The sequence below is a fragment of the Helianthus annuus genome, chromosome 6 (assembly GCF_002127325.2).
Source record: "Helianthus annuus cultivar XRQ/B chromosome 6, HanXRQr2.0-SUNRISE, whole genome shotgun sequence".
Classification (NCBI taxonomy): Eukaryota; Viridiplantae; Streptophyta; class Magnoliopsida; order Asterales; family Asteraceae; genus Helianthus; species Helianthus annuus.
The window spans coordinates 135,498,183-135,514,581 of record NC_035438.2 but is presented as its reverse complement, the minus strand read 5'-3'; the positions used below and the strand labels follow the sequence as shown (position 1 = coordinate 135,514,581).

The 16,399-nt window shown below is 38.3% G+C and overlaps 1 long non-coding RNA gene across 1 annotated transcript; it reads left to right on the top strand.

Moving 5' to 3' along the window:
* The first annotated feature begins 3,457 nt into the window (after window positions 1-3,457).
* LOC118479651 lies at window positions 3,458-5,835 on the top strand. The gene is made up of 2 exons (XR_004859799.1): window positions 3,458-4,597; window positions 5,692-5,835. It is a non-coding gene; the product is annotated as an uncharacterized LOC118479651 (long non-coding RNA).
* Window positions 5,836-16,399: the final 10,564 nt, after the last annotated feature.

The following is a 16,399-nucleotide window of genomic DNA, read 5'->3' as shown; positions in this document are numbered from 1 at the left end:
AAGGATAATGTAGATCCTTTGATGGCCTCGAAAGATATGTTACGAAGGATAATGTTGGACTTCGAAGGATATGCCATCCTTCGAAGTATATGTAGATCCTTCGAACACTTTGTCATCGATAGATGATCCTTCGATCATCTATCGGATCCTTCGGACCAGACATGCTGAGCTGGGTATATATATACCCATGCAGTGTGTTGTGTTTGAGTAGTGGACAGACACTTAGAGACAGAAACACCCGAGAGATAGTTGAGAGCATTCTGTCCGAAACACACACACTTTGAGAGTTTGCAAAACACATTTGTGAACATTGAGCTTGTAACCGGAACCTTTCATTCGTATTAATACAAGTGGTGTTAATCGGTGAACCTTGTGTGTTTGTGTTTGTGCTTGCTTCATCCCGGTTTGCTTGCTAGCTTGGATTCCGCACTTGCTAGTGGGTTAGTATAACAAGGTTTAGGTTCGTCATCCTCCGAGAGGGACCTACAATCAGCTTCATTTTCTTCAACTTCTTTGGTTCTTGAGTTTCGGTCTACTTGCACAGTTTCTGTTCCCTCCATTTTGACTTCATCATTTTTGCTTTGCCTTGGATCAGTCACTGTCTTGATCTCCTCTTTCTGATGTGCATTTTCTTGTATCGATTTGTACTTGTAATAGTAGATCATCACATCCAAGTACATGGCATATAGTAACCTCATGTATTCACCTTCACTATAGTCAAAACCAATCTCTTTGGCAATCTTTGCCCATAGATTGTTTTCAGTAACCATCCGGTGTCCCCCTTCTCGTTTGACACTCATGTATAAATCTAATAAACACACCTTCCTGTTTTCCGAAGCATATGCCGGCAAGGGTCTTGTGAAGATTTCTAACTTAACTTTCAGAAACCAATCTATCATTTCATTGAACTTGATATCGAGATGATATCTGTATTTAATAAGATACTCCTCATCCTCTAACATGTCTAACAGTGCTTTACAGTCATTGAATTCTTTGAAAGACATTGCTTGAAGTATCAGAACGTTCCAGTCCGGTTCGTTCGTTGATACATTCAAACTTTCAAAGTAATCATTTAAGAATTCAGTTTTGAATCTTTCATGTTTCGTTTCTCTGCTTATCACTGATTCTTTCTCTAACATACCAACTTCTTCTTCTTTAGTCATTCCAGTTTTGTCACTCTTCTTATTAAACAATGGAACACTGAATGTGGGAAACAATTTACATTTGTCTCTGATAAACTTAACGGTGAAACCTTGTGTAATCAGTTGGTCTAAACTTAATACGTTTCTATCAATATCCGGAGTGTAAAACACACTCTGAATACGGATCTTTTCCATCCCTGATACGATTTCAGTGACCCCTATGCCTCTTATGAAGAAGAAATGATTTTCTCCGGTGTTCGTTTCAACACTTGATAAGTTTTTTTATACATTTGAACATTTCCATATTGCCAGAATAGTGATGTTTAAGAGTTTTACTAACATACCATATTTCCGACCAAAGACCTCCGTCGGTGCCAACCACTATGTATTCAATCCTTTGACCGTTTTGAAGTTCAAGATCATTGTTATGTAGTTTATGCGTTCCGGTGTCTACTGCCAGACGGAGCAATTGAGTTTCCTCATCATCTTCTTTCATTGCACATGTAGAAATCTGGTGGCCTGGCTTATTGCAGTAGTAGCACCGCCTCTGCATCCATCTCTGTTCACGCTTCTCTTCAGTGCAGTGTTTAGACGGCATCATTGTTGAAGACGGCTTGAGATCATCATCGCTAACATAACCCGCTCTGGTACCACTTTGTTGGCCATCAGATTGATAATCAGGGGAAGCATTATGATAAATTGGATTCATGACAACAAACTTGGTTTGTTCTATGTTTGCAGAGATTAGATTGAGGGACAATTTTGGCGGTTAAAATTGTCTTGGTGCCAAGAATAGTTACCGGCAAGACATATAAATATAAACATATAAATGGCAGTTATGAGCGGTTAAAGATGGAGGGAAACTACCCTTTGAATCGGTGTCTCCTAACCAACATAACCACTCTAATATACCGGTTCATAATTACATATAATTATAAGTCACATAACCTAAGTTAACATACATACATAATATCCGAAATATATAAAGAAATCATGTTTATATTTTCTAACACTATACCCTATCATTAGCTTTACTATTTGTGAGATTTACTGGGTATGCTTGTTGATTTCATGTTTTTAATTAACGCAGTGGATACTTATTTAGGTCTTTAACGCAATAGATACTAATTTAAGTCTTTTTAGGCTTTCTTTTGATTGTCGGACCTCCAATTATAATTGCAAAATTATGATTTGTATCTTATTCAATCCACTATTAACCAAGCCCAGCCTAGTTAGATGGTGACAATGTAAATAAATATAAAATTACATAAAATCATATAAATATTATATGTAAAATTCACCAAAGCAATCGTGTTATAAGTATATACTAGTTAAAGGATGAAAATAGCATTAGATGTGATATTATAGTGTAATAAACTAGTTTTCCTCTCGCTCGCGTTGCGGGGCACTAAGCAAAATATTTCTCTCTTATAGCATGTATGTCTGTGTTTCGGTTGTACATACTACTCAGAACATGATTTAAAAAAAAATTACATCGAGTCGACTAATTAAAACAAAATACTACCATACGTTTGCTAAAAAAACTAAAACAATGGAAAAACTACTGTCTGGCATGAATACAAAATTACACCTAGCAAACCAATTAAAAAAAACACTACCATAGTTTTGTTAAAAAAACACTAAAACGATGGCATGTCTGTAATTTTGCAAGCGGTAGTTTTTCCGTCATTTTAGTTTTATTTAGTAAAAGTATGGTAGTGTTTCCTGGCACTTCCTATTGGTACAACCAAGTTACAATTTTGTCTGGTTTAAATTTATAGTTTTGACATTGGTTTTGTTTTTTTCTTCTCCTAGCCAGATTATGATTTTGCCCTATGCTCAAATTTATAGTTTTGCCATTAATTATACCGAGCCAACCAATTAAAACAAAAACAACTATAGTTTTGTCAAAAAAAAAAAAAAAAAACTAAAAGATGGTTCGTTTGTAATTTTACACTGGGAGGAAAATCGTAATTTGGAAGGGAAAAAAAAACAAAAACTATGGTAAAAGTAAAACTATAAAATTGAGCTGAGGGCAAAATCATAGTTTGGCTAGGAGAATGAAAAACAAAACTAATAGTAAAATTGTAAATTTAAACATACGAAAATCGTAATTTGGCTTGACTAATGAAATATAGTATACATAAATATAAATATAAATAATTTGAAGTTTTTGGAATTGTGAAATGATCACTGTAGTGGACCTGGCTTGTACATAAAACATGGTAATAAGGTTTTACTTCCACATGGGCCGGCCCAGACTAGTTGACTTAAAAGGTAATGAATCGTTCTTTCCTTTCATCTTGTCTCGTAAACCCTAGAAAATCCAAATCAAAATGTCAGACAACATACCATTCGAAATCCAAGAGGAAATCATAAAAAAGCTTCCAGTGAAATCGTTGATTCAGTTCCGATCCGTCTCCAAACCATGGAAGTCTCTCATCGATAGCACTGATTTTATAAAGCATTATAGGGGCCAGATGCAGCATCTACTCGTAAGGTATATAGACAAAGTTGATATTCGGGAAAAAAATATTTCAATTGTTGACGATGATAGCTTCCCCACTCAGAGAGTTTCTGTGACTCGTCCCACGTTGTTTAACATGCTCAAAACTTATGTTATAATCGGTAGCTCTCATGGCTTGTTGTGTTTGTACAGTGATGGCTGTGATAACATGGTTGTTCTTTGGAATCTTTCTATTAGAAAAGCTGTTGCTGTTGATGTGCGTTATGTGTCAAATGTGTATGATACTGTTATAGGTTTCGGGGTTTGTCGTGAGACTAGCGATCCTAAGATTGTCAAGATTACATATATTCATAATAGGACCGGACCGAGACGATAAGTATACCTGATAGTATCCCATGGCAAGTTGAAGTTTTTACATTAAGCACAGGGGTGTGGAGAAGTCCTTGTAACAATCTCCCTCGTAAAGCAGTTCAGTTTACCGGTCTCCAGGTAGTTGTAGATGGAGTTCTTTATTGGCTTGCTATGGACCGGATTGCCATGGATGGTGGATTTCATGTTTATAAACGTTTGATATCACAAGTGAGGAATTTAAAGAAGTAATCCTTCCAGATAATTTAGCAAACAAGCCATCATATAAATCACTGTATTTGTCTAAGCTAAGGGAGTCACTTGTTGTTCTTGAAGATGAGATGGTTGTATGGATGATGGAGGGGGATGTTCAAAAAACGTTTACGAAGCTATTCACTATTTACACACCTGCCGAAACCGTACTAACAGTACTGGAATTTAGGAAGAGTGGTGAACCGGTAATTGAATATCGTCGTGAACAGGATAAAGATTCATCGCTTGTTGTTTATGACCCCTGCTCAAAACAGTTCAATAATCTTGAGATTAATGGAAGAGGTTCATATAATGTGTGTTTCTACACGGAAACGCTGCTTCTTCTTGATCAGCCAGAAGGCTTTGAGTTTTGAAGCATACAAGCAAGGTAGCTAATATTCTTGATCTCGGTTGGTAAGAGTTTGAATGTGTTTCTTGTTTATTTTGATTATGGTACCTACGTAAACATTACATATTTACATGATTGTTGATCTCAGTTGGTAGGATTTTTTATGCACTTGTGCTTTTAAAAGACTTGGTTTTGCTATTCAAAAAGGGTAGTGGCGCAACTTGTTGCCCGTTTACCTTCTATTTCGATGTAACATTTGGAGAGTTAATGGATTATCAAATATATAATAATATTAAAAAAAAAAAAAATTGGAAGTTTGAAGGGCTTGCTTTGATTAATGCTATAGTTGCCCTCTTGATATTCATAGTTGACCCAATGTCCCCATGTAAATCTAATTGATACCTCCTTTGACAACAGTTGACCTAAGACATCACATTATTTCAACTATTTGTTGACTTTGTATGACATTTAAGTAAAGCCCATGTGTATAATAGAAAATGATCTCGGTATGTAGCAGCAATTCAGATATGATATCTTTATATCTGATAGTGAAGTGTTGTTGACTTTTTACATCAAATATTCAAATTTAACCCTCACCCCCAATCTCACCAGAATCAAAACATGTCCAAGGATTTTGATTACCCCCATTACTACACCTACCATTTTTGATTTTTATATATACTTCCATCATCCAACCTTTTTAACTTAGGATTCCAATCATCCAAATGAAAACCAGCAGTATCTTTAGTTTGATTATTATACTTCAGTTCTAAGCCCATTAGTCCTAACAATTAAGTAGCCTAAAATCTCAAATCAATGCCACTTCTTAGCTGATCCAAATGACAACCAGCAGTATCTTTAGTTTGATTATTATAATAAACCGTAGCAGCAACGGCCAATGTTTGAATGATGTTCTAAACATTCTTCTTAGCAGGAATAAGCATTACCTCTAGGACTAGGAGTGGACTACATATGGTCCATCAACTTCACTATTTTCCACTAATACGAAACTCTAGTTTAATTTTCTTAGAGCAGTTGCTTATACACATTCCATTCATTTGATAAATACACCTGTTGCTTAATGCAATTCCTAAGAGAGATGTGATCTGGAATAGTCTATATTCTGGTTACAGGGCAATGGAGATGGGAAGAAGCTTGAGGAACTTTTTACCAATCAAGAATTTTCTATGAAGTTGGTGTAGCAATTTAATTTATAGGTGTGTTAGGTGAAATTTTGTATGATATCATAAAATTTTATTATGAGATTTGTTGTTATACTTTATGTTTTTAAAACACTAATTCCTCACTTATTCTTGCAAAGCAAGGTGCAAATTCTGACAATCGGCAAAATTCCAGTAATTCCGTACAATCCGAACAACTAATTACATTAATTATTTTCGCGTGTTCGACTTGATTTTATTTAATTAAGTCTTAAAAGTCTAGGGATTTTAAAAATCATAGTTAAGTATGATAACAAATCCGTTGCGATTAGAAACAATATCCTAGACTGATACTAGGAACGCGAACAAACAATACTTGTCAGTACTAGTCGCGCTACAGTCTGACACGATAAAAACAAGACATACAGATATGTCTACACATATATTTTATAAAAGCTTTGTCTAAAATAACATGTGCCTTATTATTTAGAAAATTCCAATTAAAAACCAAATTGTCCAAGTCCGCAGAAAAATACAGTAATCATGCGGAAGTGTACAGCACTCCGTAGAATGAAACAGTAATTGTCCGAAAACCCAAAACTAAATATTGTTTGACATAAATAATATAATGGGTATTAAAAACGACACAAAATCCGCAATTGAATCTTATTTCGTTAAGCTGCACGGCTAGTTCAGTAAATTGCCTGACAGCAAAGCCGGTACCGGAACTGTGTCAGAAATATAAAACTTTTAGTCCAAAAAGTTGGATTATTAATTTGGATGATAAAACATGTGCAAAACCAATTTTTGTCATGTATTTATATAAATAAAACACAGTGTAAATATTTAACCAGGTACAGGACCCGAACCAACTTTTTCATCCGATCAACAAACTAATAATTTTGGAGGATTAGTTTTACCTAGTGTCACACTACTTTAAAATATGAGGGCTTGAAACATTGTAGATATTTTTATATAAAATATCAAAGTTTATAAAGTTTGTATATTAATCAACATTTTATAAAAAAAAAATATATACAAAACCTCCCTCCCCCCCCCCCCCTCCTTACCCACAGTTTTGGGTGGGCCCCCATGCCACCATTTTCTAAGTTTTGATGTGTTGGAAACATAATATGACTATTAGTGTAAGAACTAGAGAAATAAAACCTTCTCAAACACTCCACTTTTTTCTATAATCCCAACAAAACCATCAAAACTTACCACCTCCTACTCTCTCTCTCTTCCAATCGGCCAAGCCAAACACACCACCATCTTCACATTTTCAAATCTCAAACATAAGAAATTCTTGCAAACATGGAGGTTTATGGATGAATGAAGACACTTGTGAGACTAGGAAAGCTATTTGAAGCACTTTGGTGACATTAGAAGCTCTCAAATCATCAACATTTCACATCTTCATCTTTACTTTTCTAGCAAAATTGTAAGAATCCTTCACTAGTTTCTATTTTGTTATTCTTGAGTTTTTTTTAAGAATACAAGTTCATCTTGAATCAAATCAAAACAAAACCCATATGAAAAACACTAAGAAAAACCAAAAATCATTATTTTTATCTTATGATTTTTCTATGATTTTGGATGAACTTGAAGAAGTTTATACTAGTGAATATGAATATCGGTTATTTTTGTATAAAAACAAGATCTAAACAAATGCATGTTAAGATCTACCAAGATTAATCAACAAAAGTGAACATGGGTTTTTTTTATTTAAATAATTAACATGCATGCTAGAGAAGCATGAGAAATTATTTAAATCCAAGAAACTAAATTTTTGATAAATTACTTGAATAAAGTTTTCATTTTTGGAAAGAATCAAGAACATGAAATATGTGAGTAGAAAGAGTTTTGAATACATAGTTGCACTTTAAGTGACTATATGAGTCACCTAAAACAAGACTTTTAAATAAAATCTTGTTCTACAAATTTTTGACAAAAATCAAGAGTAAAGTTTCCTTTTCTGGGAAAGTTAGAGACTATATCATGATCATGGCACTTTTGTTGACAAAATATGATGATTATTGATACTTGATGATATTTTGTGTTAAAATGATTTGAACACAAGTTTTGTATAAACTTGGGAAAAATCAATATTTCAAAAGAAACTATGGCAAAAATTTTATAAATTTTGTGATGACCAAAAGTTGTTAAACAAAGAAATTTATAACTAGAAAACTATTTGAAGTCTTTAAACATGATTAAACGAGTTTCTGGACAAAAGATATAAACTCATGTTTTGTGAAGATTTCTAAACGAAAAGTGACAAAGTATATATTTTAGATTAAATGTATACTTTCAAAATTCATCAAGTATGATAAATATAATTTGGTATGTATATTATATATTTAGTTCATGTAATAATAAATACAAAATTATACACATCCACACAAATTACAAATTTATATATATATATACACATTTGGAAAACAAAACTATAAAATGGAATGTATTATACACATCCACACAAATTACAAATATATATATATATATATATATATATATATACACACACATTTGGAAAACAAAACTATAAAATGGAATGTCCATCCGTGGACATAAACATACAAACGGACAATTTGGACACTTTAGACAATATGGACATTTTGACAAATTTGGACAAAATAAAATATATGGCACAAATTTGGACACGAGGTTCCGGTGGTATCTCGTCCCATCTGGTTTGAATAACCTTGTTGGCAAGGTTCCAATCTTCTTGAGGCCAAATAGGTTCCATCGGGGGTGTCACCAAAATGTTCAACTCTTGGTGAAGAAGGTTGATCTCCCTAAAGAAATCTTCTGGCGCCATGGAGAGGTAGTTCACGCGGTCGATTAGGACCTCCTCCACCGTAGTCATTTCTTCGATGGATTCTCCAACGCAACCACATATCGGACAAGGGTGGCTTCTAAAGAGAGCAACCTTCCTCTTCGGTTGTTCCTTGAACTGGTTGAAGACTTGCCACTCTGTTGACTTGACATGCTAGTTAAACATGACAAACCGTTAACATTTTAGAGATACAGAGGAGTTTACACGGCGCCGTGCTGCTTCAACAATACTAGTATTTTTAGCTCAAGAACATTTGTTTTAAGTTTAAAACTGTTTGATTTTTACTTTTCTGAACGTAAGAAACTTAAAACGTTGTTGTATGATAGTAGTTTTGCAAAAAAGTGAGCTAAAAACCATGCTTTTAACCAAACAATTGAAGCTTTTGAAGCTTGAAGCTTCAAGCTTCAATGGAGGTTTGAAGGTTGAAGAAGGGGAAATGACTAAAAGTGGTAAAGACAAGAAGGTTTAAGAAAACATTTTTAAGAAACTACCTTTTTAGGTATGTGTGAAGATCAGGTAGGATCTTGGTCTTTTAGTGTCACACCCCCAAAATCCACCATGCGGAGTACCACCGCTTGGAGGCGTGACGTGACCAGGATCAAGCCACCAATCATATTGAACAACATAATCAAGTAAATAAAACCAAACACAATACGATTGGTGACCAATAGGAAGTAATCCGATTTTAGGTTAACAGCGGAAGCATAAAACATAAGTTCAAAACATAAGTCCATAGTTCATAAGTTTAAAGTCCAAAACGTAGGTTTAATAAGTTCATAAAGTTTATTTATTAAATACGGGACATATCAGTTCGCATCCCACAACGACCACCTCCATATGCAAGCTCCATAGCATCTAATGACCTGCAAAGCATGTAATAGCGAGTCAACAACAAAGTTGAGTGAGTTCATGGTTGGTTGTCCATTTTAGAGTTATTTCCAAAAACATAGTTTAATCTCATTCGGCTATCCAGCCGTGGGGGTTACCCCATAGTTCGAAAACGTTTAATTAGTTAACCATCCCATGTCCACATTCCCTGGCTATCCAGCCCGGCACTTTGGCCGTGGGGAGCTGCCCCAGTATTTTAAACTACCAGACTCCTTTATCATATCGACTACTAATAAAAGAAATCAATTATGCCCTAGCGTCGGTGTTCTATGACCACTGACGTGCCATAGTCCATTAGTACACGCCCGTCCGACTGACACGGTGTGAGGTTTGTTAAACCTAATAGCGCTATTAACTAATGACCCGCTCGCCATAGCCTCGGCGATTAAGTCGATACAAAAAGGGAGGGACTTCGCTGATAGAGTTCTAGTCCAGTAAGTTTAACACGTCCCAACAGGACGAGGAATTTACATTCCTGAACACGTCTCAAAGGACGAGGAATCCCTATTCCTGTACCCATTCCCATTCCCACCGGGAATTTACCATGCTTTGTAGAAAAGTGTGAACTCACCTCGGTTTGCTCGGTTAGATTCTCAAATATCGCTAACAGTCAAGGTCGGTCAATCACGTCCTAGTATGATTTACAGTTAGTCATTTAGTGTCTTACAAATAGCGCACAAAGTTCCTACACGTATCTATCACATAGCAAGCATTACTTTAACCGTTTATGCCCGTATATATACTTCCCATCCATTCCCTACTCATAAGCAAACATACGATAGTGCACTTAACACATATAACATGTTGGATCATTCACAGATAGCATACTCGACATTTAGACACACAAGTCACAACTTATATCAATTCAGCATTAATATTCAAAACCGGCTGTTTTCGGACATTTAAATAAAATAGTTAAATTATTCCAAAAATTCCCAAAATTTTATAGAATGTCTTAAACATTCCAAATTTAATTGTGTAAAAATATCAGGGTCCGGTTCACTACCAATATTTTATAAAAATTCATATTCCGGACTGAACTCAGATTTATGTATTTCTGACCACAGTCCACGGAACAATTTATTAAAAATTCATCGAGTGTCCGATTTACGAAATTCCAGTGGGGTAATTACAAATACATCGGTGGTCAACTATGGTATAAATTTCGTGATCAGACTCCACACAGATTACAATTTATAACAGAAAACAAGACGCACTTTTTCAGCAGAAAAATTGCAGCTCTAGCTACTGTTACGAAAAGACGCTTTTAAAATAGTAAACGTAGTCCAAAAATTACGATTCCGGTTCCATCAGAACCGTATTTCATAATAACACGTTTTGGAGTCAAAATATCAGTTTTTCGTAGTGTTTACAACCTGTTTACAGCCTGATGAAGTCGGCTGGAAATATGATTCAGCATGTTCTTTATAGTTTAATATGTTACTATATTGTATCAACACATGTCCGAACAACGGATTTTATCAAGAGTTCGACGATCAATCATCATATATGTATTAACCAACCCTAAACCAACAACATACCCATGACAACATCAACTAATAGCATTTCATATACAAGTAAACTTCATGTAACCTTTATGTTTATATTTTTAGTGTTCTTGCATTTTAGTTGTAAACATAAGCATCATACTACAATGTTAGCCATAAAATAAGATGAACAAAGGTTAAACAAGAGCTTACTACTAGCTTATAGCTAGGGTAGAATCTATTGAGGAGGATGATGAGAAAAGATGAAGAACAAGCAAGACAAAGCCCTTCTTGAAGCTCCACAAGTAGCTACCTTCTTGAATCCTTCTAAGCTTAAAAAGGGACTTGTAAAAATGGAAGATGAAGATGTGAAGAGAGAGGGGGTGGGTTCGGTTTGGGGGAACCGAATAGAGAGAGAGAGAGTAGTGAGGTTGAGTGTGATATTTGTTGTGATGATGAGGATCCATGAGTTACATACTTATAAAGATTGTTTCATATATCTTGGCAACTTTCACAAGCTAAATCAATTAAAATAATAGATCATAATCTAGTTAGGAGATTGGAAGTATGGTTAAGATCTTGGGTGGGGTCCATGGGGGCTGATTTACGGTTGGGGGGGGGGTCTAGTGTAAAAATTGTGACTAAAATGTAACAAGGTAGTTAAATTCCAAGTAATAAACTTACACTTGTTAGTCAGTTTATTTGTGGTGGGTGTTATGGCATACGGGGACCATGACTAGCCAAAAATAATTAAATAATGTGTTTGACAAATATTTGGCGTCCCGGGTAATGTCCGGTTGTTCGGTCGGATACTGTTTCGTTAAAGTGTTTAATTATTCCGTAAGGCGTCTTATACATATATTTTTGTAACACAATTAATTCCTAACACATAGGAAAATATTCAGGACCATTTAGTCAAGTTTTTTGCACAAGCCAAGTACGTTAACAAACACATGTAAGTATATCACAGTAATCAGAGAGCAGTTAAGTAATTCCACACAGTCGTCAAACACTTTAATTATCAATAATAAATTGTACGGAATACATACGATTTTGAGGGTTGTCACATTCTCCCCCTGTTAAGAGAATTTCGTCCCGAAATTTAGCACGTGGTTACTGAGGAAGCTAGTTAAGTTGTGTTGTTTTCCTGATTTTCCTGGGGTGTCACATCATCCCCCCGTTGATTTGGAATTTCGTCCCGAAATTCTGCGGTAGCTTCAGCCTCAGTAGTGGTTGCATTTTTCTTAAATAGCTGGGGATACTTGAGTTTCATTTGGTCTTCTCGTTCCCAGGTATACTCTGGGCCACGACGGGAATTCCAACGAACTCGGACGAGAGGTATTCTGGTGTGCTTGAGAATCTTAACGTCTTGATCCGTAATCTCTACTGGTTCCTCAACGAATCGCAGCTTGTTGTCGATTGTGAGCTCTTTGAGAGGAACTATGAGGGTCTCATCTGACAGACACTTCTTCAAATTCGACACATGGAATACGTTGTGAAGTCCACTGAGTTCTTCAGGTAGGTTCAGCCTGTAAGCGACTTTGCCAATTTTCTTAATGATCTCGAATGGCCCCACGTAACGCGGATTGAGTTTGCCTCGTTTGCTAAAACGAACTACGCCTTTCCAAGGTGAGACTTTGAGTAGCACTCGATCCCCAACCTGGAACTCGAGTGGTTTTCTTCGCTTATCGGCATAGCTTTTCTGATGGTCACGAGCTGCCGCCATTCGCTGTCGTATCTGAGCAATCTTTTCTGTTGTATCTACTACGAGTTCTGGGCCAGTGATTTGACTGTCACCAACTTCTGCCCAACAAAGAGGTGATCGGCACATCCGTCCATAAAATGCCTCGAATGGAGCGGCCTGGATGCTGGTGTGGTAGCTGTTGTTATATGAAAACTCCACTAACGGGAGATGCTTTTCCCAGCCGTTACCAAAATCGATTACACATGCCCTAAGCATGTCTTCAAGGGTCTGGATGGTGCGTTCAGATTGCCCATCTGTCTGTGGATGATAAGCGGTGCTCATATCTAAACGTGAGCCAAAAGACTTATGCATAGCTTGCCACAGTTCATAGGTAAAACGAGCGTCACGATCAGAAATGATGGAGGTTCGCACTCCGTGCCTTGATACCACTTCTTTTAAGTAGATGTCTGCTAGAGTCGAAAACTTATCCGTTTCTTTGATAGGCAGAAAATGTGCAGACTTGGTCAGTCGATCCACGATCACCCAAATGGTATCGTTTCCGCGTTGAGATCTGGGCAGACCAGTAACGAAATCCATGGAAATTTGCTCCCATTTTCATTTAGATATCTCTGGTTATTGGAGTGGGCCTGATGGTTTCTGGTATTCGACCTTGACTCTCGCACAAGTTAAACATTTACCGACGTAGGTTGCTATGCTGGCTTTCATACCAGGCCACCAGTATGTAGTCTTGAGATCATGGTACTTCTTGTCCGAACCAGGATGTACTGAGTAACGAGACTTATGCGCTTCATCCATCACAAGCTCGCGCAAGTCTCCATACAGTGGAACCCAGATGCGTCTGTTAACATAGTAGGCGTCGTTTTCTTTTTGTTCTAGCCGTTGCCTCGATCCTCTTAGGGACTCAGCTCTGATGTTCTCTGCCTTCAATGCTTCAACCTGAGCATCGCGAATCTGAGCGGGAAGGTTAGATTGGATGGTAAGCTGTAACGCGCGTACCCGCCTAGGTATAGTATCCTTTCGACTGAGGGCGTCGGCCACAACATTGGCTTTGCCCGGATGATACTTGATTGCGCATTCATAATCGTTCAAGAGCTTGACCCATCGGCGTTGTCGCATATTCAATTCCGTTTGCTTGAAGATATGCTCGAGACTCATGTGATCGGTGTAAATGGTGCACTTGGTACCGTACAGGTAATGTCTCCATATCTTAAGCGCGAAAACAACTGCTCCCAATTCCAGATCGTGGGTAGTGTAGTTCCTTTCGTGAACTTTAAGTTGACATGATACGTTGGCAATGACCTTGTCACGTTGCATCAACATGCAACCAAGTCCTTGGATGGAAGCATCGCAGTAAACCACAAAATCGTCTGTGCCTTCAGGCAATGAGAGGATAGGCGCGCTACAAAGTCTATCCTTCAAGTGCTGAAATGCGGACTCCTGTGCATCACCCCAACGATAGGTGACACCCTTCTGAGTCAGTGAAGTGAGAGGTTGCGCAATCTTGGAGAAATCTTTGATAAACCTTCTGTAATATCCTGCCAAACCCAAGAATTGGCGGATCTCTGTTGGTGTGCGGGGTGCAGGCCAATTCTTGATCGATTCAACCTTAGATGGATCCACATGAATTCCATCCTTGTTTACCACATGGCCTAGAAAGTGGACTTCGCGAAGCCAGAAGTCACATTTCGAAAACTTGGCATACAACTGCTCTTTTCGAAGAAGTTCCAGCATAAGTCGTAGATGCTGCTCGTGTTTCTCCTGGCTCTTAGAATAGATCAGGATATCGTCGATGAACACAATAACGAACTTATCCAGGTAAGGCTTGCACACTCGGTTCATGAGATCCATGAAGACCGCTGGTGCATTCGTCAGCCCGAATGGCATAACCAGAAACTCGTAATGGCCGTAACGAGTTCTGAATGCTGTTTTGGAGACGTCCTCATCTCGGACTCTCAGCTGATGGTATCCCGATCTCAAATCAATCTTAGAGTAATAGCTCGACCCTTGCAACTGGTCGAACAAGTCGTCAATGCGTGGGAGAGGATAACGATTCTTCACGGTCACCTTGTTAAGTTCGCGGTAGTCAATACACATTCTGAAGGTACCGTCTTTCTTCTTCACGAATAGTACTGGAGCTCCCCAGGGCGAAGAGCTAGGACGTATAAAACCCTTTTGCAAGAATTCTTGTAGTTGTGTGGACAGTTCTTCAAGTTCTGATGGAGCTAGACGATATGGTGCTCGAGCTACTGGCGCGGCTCTAGGAGCTAGCTCGATTTGAAACTCAACTTGACGATGAGGCGGAAGACCAGGTAATTCCTCAGGAAACACCTCGGGAAAATCGCGCACAATAGGGATGTCTTCAATTCTCTTCTCTTCCGTCGATGTGTCAGTAACGAGTGCTAAAACGGCAGTGTGGCCCTTTCGCAAACACTTCTGGGCCTTAAGGAAAGAGATGATGCCTTTGACAGCACCACTATTGTCGCCGCGAATCATGAGAGGTTCTTCACCGGAACGAGGAATGCGGACGATTTTCTCCTTACAAACAATATCCGCTTGATGATGAGATAGCCAATCCATCCCAATAACAACGTCGAAACTACCCAGTGTGATAGGAATAAGATCGATAGAGAAAGTCTGACCAGCTAAGACGAGGTTACAACCTTTAACTACGTGTGTGGCTTCAAGACTTCTACCGTTAGCTAGTTCTACCGTGTGTTTGGTGTTCAGAAGTGTTGGAGTGCGCTTAAGCATTTGGCTAACTTTTACGGACACATAACTAGTATCGGCACCCGAATCGAACAAAACAGTAACAAAGAAGTCGTCCAGAAGAAACTTACCCATCACAACGTTGGGATCGTTCCTTGCTTCTCCCTGACCAATCACGAACACACGACCTTGGGCGCCATTTCCATTATTGTTACCTTCATTGTTGCCTCCGTTGTTGTTTCCATTGTGGTTCCCGTTTCTTTGGTTATTGTTCTGGTTTTGGTTCAGCTGGGGGCAGTTCCTCTTAAAGTGGCCTTCAGCGCCACATTGAAAGCATCCTTTGTTGTTACCCTGTTGTTGCCGTTGCTGGCTTTGATTGGGTGGGGCTTGCTGTTGCTGCCGGTTCTGATTCGCTGGATGCTGACTCCTGCAGTCCCTTGCCATGTAACCAGGCTTGTTGCATCGATGACAGTTGCCTTTACCACATGGCCCACTGTGGTGCAAGTTACAGCGATTACATTTGGGGTGATTTCCCTTGTATCTACCCTGACTTTGATTCCCAGAAGACTGCTGACTGGGGCTCCTGTACTCATCCGTCTTTCGCTGCTGAGATTGAGCTGAAACAGAACCCTTGCCCAGATTTCCATCCCACTTGCGCTTATTGTCGTTGGGAGCATCAGAAGTAGTGGCGCTAATACGCTTTGGCAGCCTGTTCTGCTCAACTGCCTGATCAGTGAGGCGATGAGCCAACTTGACGACTTGTTGTATAGTGCCAAGGTTAGCTGAGGTTACGTGGCTTTGAATTTCTGGCACCAAACCCTTAAGGTACAGCTCAATGCGTTTGTAGGGAGGGTCCACCATAGTAGGACACAGGATGGCCAGCTCGTTCGACCTCTTCGTGTATGCCTCGATCTCAGACCCCGTCATCTTCAGATTGACAAATCCCACTTCCAGCTTGTGGATATCGTCACGACTGCAGTACTCTTCTCTAATCAGTTCTTTGAAACCGTTCCACGGGATGGCATTAGCAACCGCCAACCCAAGCAGTTGAACCTG